General features: G+C 32.9%; 1 pseudogene; it reads left to right on the forward strand.

The window, feature by feature from the left end:
- LOC106309890 overlaps positions 1–3,426 on the forward strand; it is a 6,995-nt pseudogene extending 3,569 nt beyond the window's left edge.
- Positions 3,427–4,893: the final 1,467 nt, after the last annotated feature.

Genomic DNA, 4,893 nt, shown 5'->3' on the forward strand with positions numbered 1-4,893 from the left:
CACTCAAGTTCTACTTCAATAACATTAACAATCATTACTCATCTATCAGCTTAGCATTCATTTCTCTCTAGCATCCTAGCTTTAATCACAAACCACTCATGGGACTACACATCCAAACATACAAGCATAAATTACCAATCAATCATCGCTACCACAACTCCATTTCAGTTTACTAAGTCCCATTTAACAATATGAGGGTTCTTATGCATCGTGTTCCATTCATCTAACATCCTAGCAATAATCATGATCTATCATCCTAGCTTTCAAACAGGGTCTAATCAACCCTAACTCCAACATAAAGGAGTATACAGTACATGAGAACAAGATGGGTTCAAGACACTCCACCTTAGCCTAGATCTGGATCCGGATCTGGAAACAAGAGACAAGGGAGAGGAGATTGGGATCTGGTCACCACCACCACCACACGGCGCCGGCGAGGAGAGAGAGAGCGTGCGACGGCGAGGAGAGAGAGAGCGACGGCGAGGAGAGAGAGAGAGAGAGAGACGGCGCAAGAGAGAAAGGGAGAGCTCGACGGCTAGGGTTTCTGGTCTCCGGGAATTCTCTACAGAGCTTCGCTTTAGTTTCTGTATGAGGCAAAAGGGAGGCTGCATCTCTTTTTATAGGAAAGGGGAAGGGAACCCTAGGTCTTTGTCATATGGGCCGTAGAGAAGCCATATTCTCAAGGAAATTTTTATGGGCCAGGAACCGGGTCGTTACACGTCCGGTGGGGTTATGAGGTTAATGGCTCTTCCGATGATTGCATGAACGCAATTGACTCCTATTTTCAACAGGTTCCTCTTCCATTTTCTCTCTCTTTCTTTTTGTGTTCTGTTTTCATGCTGTGCTTTTCTCTGTTTTTTTGTTAATTTCTTATGAAGTTTTGATCTTGGACTCTTTGTAACTGTACTCATTAATTCTTGTTTGGTCGTGTTCAGGTTCTTTGTTATGGGAGGAACATGAAAGTGATTCTTGAAGCATCACTACACGACAAAGATTGTGTTTTGGGGAACATTTTAGCTGCTCATTACCTTTCCTCATGTGATCCTTCCAAAGTTAATCTCTACGTTGAATCTGCGTCTTGTAATCTTGTGAGTCTTCTTTTTATATTCACTTAATTCTAGTTTCGAGGAAGATTCTTGGTATAATTCGTTTGTTTTCTTCTTCTTCAGGAACGCTCTACACCTTATGAGAAAGCCGTTTTCGAGACTGTTACTTACTTGATTTCAGAGGACAAGGATGACGACTTGGCTTTTGAAATGCACATCGAGGTTCAGTTCTCACTTCCATTGTTATTTTACATGAATCCGGCACCAATAAATCGGTCGTAAGTTATATATATGGTCTGCAGCTACTTAAAAGATTCCCAAAGGACTTGGTCTCTCTGAAGAGAGCTCAGGTTTTAAGTTTCCAGATGGCTAAGCCTGTTCCCTTTTTGAATCTTGTTCAGCAGGTACTTTATCTCTCTTCAAGTTGATGGTCACTTAATATGATTTACACTTAGCCTAAGGCTATTATTTTATCTGCTTCACGCTGTAGGTTCTACCTGAGAATCAAGATGAAAGTTATATACACGGTATGCTTGCGTTCCCATTGTTAGAACTTGGTCGAATGGAAGAAGCCGCAGCTGCTTCCAGAAAAGGCTATGGGATAAACAAAGAAGACGCCTTGGCACATCACTGCGTGAGTTGTTTCAAACAAGTTGACATCTCATTCAGCATTTATGGGCTTTTTTTTTTCTTGTAAAGATTTAACTTTGTTTGTTGCAGTTGTGTCATGTTCTTCAACATAAATGTCAGTTTAAAGAAGCAGTGGAGTGGCAGAATATTGGCTTTCTTGCACATCATTCTTGTAGAGCTTTTCCTACTTGAATATTATAAAGCTCAACTCTTATCATTTAGATAGAACCCTGATAATAATAATATATATAAAATTATAAGGTATACACACAATTGGTGGCATGTTGCCCTCTGTTACTTGGAAGGAGGGTCACCAATGAGTAAAGTGGAGGAGATTTATGATAATCACATCTGGAAAGAACTGGAGAAAGAGGACGCCATTCCTCCAGAGGTAAATTCTCTTTTGGGTTAGAAAATTTTTATGCTTTCATTTCCTTTTATCCAATATTCAACTATATGCAACTCTTTAGGTTTATCTCAATGCTCTGGGTTTGTTCTTGCGTTTGGATGTAAGAGATGTTCTTGATGGTTTTAAAGACCGTCTGGAACTCCTTGCTGCTCGTTTAACTGATCAGGTAAGCCATGCACTAGTACGATGACATGTGTTCTTTTTCTCCATAGGGTTTTTATTGATATGTGGAAATGATTAGTTTTTTTCTCGGCCACATGTGTGGTTTAACATTTCAGGCAAACTGGTATTTGGACTGGCAGCTAGATATACTGATAGTTTGGGCGCTGGCGAAGGTTGGAGAGACTTCAATGGCTCGTGAATTACTTGAGGGTCTGAAGTTTCGGTTAGTAAGAACTTATAATCTTCTAGAGTTTCTATAACTGAAACTGGGTGTGTTGTGAAACTATGTTGTTCTTGCAGACTATCAAAGATGAACAAGAAGAAACAACAAGTGATGCAGAAAGGGATTCAGGTTTGTTCTCCGTTCTTGACCGTCTTCTCTGTTCTAACAGTCAATATCAGTCTTATTTTCTTTTTTATTAGCTGGGAGAAGCTGTGTGCGAATACGCTAAGGGTAACTACAAACAGGCTCTATGTTTACTTGGTTCAGATTTTAATGCCATTGACTATAAGGTAAAATAAATCTCAAGCTACTAACTCAAAGACTCTCTGGATCAAACACAATGGATTCCTTTTTAAACTGTTTGGTCGTTAATAACAGATCATTGCGGCATCAGATGAACAGATAGATGTTTTCAATGAAGTATGGTGCCAGCTGCTGCTAAAGACAGGCCAATCGTCCACTGGTACTTGTTGTAGAGTATTAAAATTTTCATTAAATATACATCTTGTTTACTATATCAATGAATGCTCTCGGCTCTGATGTGTGCAGCCAAAGAAGTGATCAGAAAGAGGATAAAGGTCAGAGAAGGTTCTCCTTTCACGTGGCGTTTGCTGGTAAACACAATATGAATTCTACAAGTAGGATCTCACTGAGTTTTGTTCATGTGTCAATGAGTTTTAGTGATGAGAAAACCATGTCATACTTTTGGTGCCAGGAGAAGAGCTATGCCATGGAAGGTGATGCAGAGGCTCGGAATGCAGGACAGAGAGCTAAAATGCTGGAATCCTCTTATTTATAAGGAGGGTCTTTTTCAACCATGTTAAAATTCATTCTAAAGAATAAAGATTATATATAATATTCAAAATTGGAAATCCCTTGTATTTAAAAGATAAGCATTATAACTTTTGAGGTAAGCATGTATCATCACTACAATGATTTATAGAATACTTAAAGAAATAAATTAGTCCACCTAAATATATAATAAGGTTTTATTAAACTAACCATAAATTAATTATTAATGTTCTTCATTCTTTTCTTAAATAAAAACTACATAATTGTTTAATGTGTGGCTAAAGTATATATGACAGTTAATGATTTTGAATAATAAAAATTTGATAAAAATTATTGTATCATCTATTATTTTTCATTTATTAAAATAAATTAAACAACCACATTAACCATATAATAAAAATTTAGACTTTTATGTTTATGTTATATTTTGAAATTTTAAAAACGATTATAATTACTAATATATATTGTTTAAAAAAATTTATGATCCATGATTTAAAATTTTTATTCTGACAAGAAACAAATGATTACAAAATCATATAAGCAGGATGTCTTATTTAATAAATATTAAGATATATATTAAATTAAACAATGTACCAGATAAAAAATAGATAAATATTTTAATTTTGAGATTTTCTTTGAACAATTTTTTTTTGACAAAAGATTTGAAAAAATATTGACAACTTAATATTTAAATTTTAACTTTGCATTGAGTTTTTTTGCAAAATTATAAATTGCTAAACTATTAAGCATTTCACAATGAAAATTTTGTTGTTAGTGATTTAAAGGTTTTGTTATAAAAAGATACAAATGATCAAAAAAATGAGCAGAAAAAATTATTTAATATATATCAATATTAAAAATATATTATATATTTATGTTAATATTATTTAAATTTAATTTTATACCATATAAAATAAAAAAAGTGTTATATATTTATGTGTTCGCACCAATTTAATTGTATATATAATAGTTACTGAATTTTTAATTATTCAATATATATTTTTATTACATACAATGTAAAAATAAAATATAATACGTAAAAATAATTTATATATAATATTCATCCCGCGCAAGAAACGGATCTTAACCTAGTGTTGTATTAATTTAAAAACTAAGTCTTTAAGGTCAACTCATATAACAGAAACTTCAATGATGTATTTAATTTGCTCTCTATTAGAAGTATTCGAAATTTCAATAAAAAGAATTTGACCAATTAAGGAAAAAACTTGATTCCCAAGCTCATTCATTTTTTCATGCAAATTGGAATTTTTTTAATGATGCGATTTTATTGCATCCTGCTTAGATTTTTTTTCTAAGTAAAAGTTTTTTTGACATATTCACTAATTAGAAAATGCTTTTTGAAACTATTTAAAAAAATTATTTTAAAATTATTAATATTTATATTCAAAAAGATAATATTTATAAAAATAATTATATATTCAAAAATGTAAAGTATAAAAATGTAATGAATTATAGTTTGGACATATAATTTGGATTTAAGGTGCAATAGATATTTGGTAAGAATTATTTTGTTTTCTAGTTTTTTATCACATGAATTTTGAAAATCACATGGATATATATAATATTTTGAAAGTTAAGTCTTATGTGTAAAAATGAATAAAATTCAGCTC

Source organism: Brassica oleracea, chromosome C8 (assembly GCF_000695525.1).
Source record: "Brassica oleracea var. oleracea cultivar TO1000 chromosome C8, BOL, whole genome shotgun sequence".
NCBI classification, from domain to species: Eukaryota; Viridiplantae; Streptophyta; class Magnoliopsida; order Brassicales; family Brassicaceae; genus Brassica; species Brassica oleracea.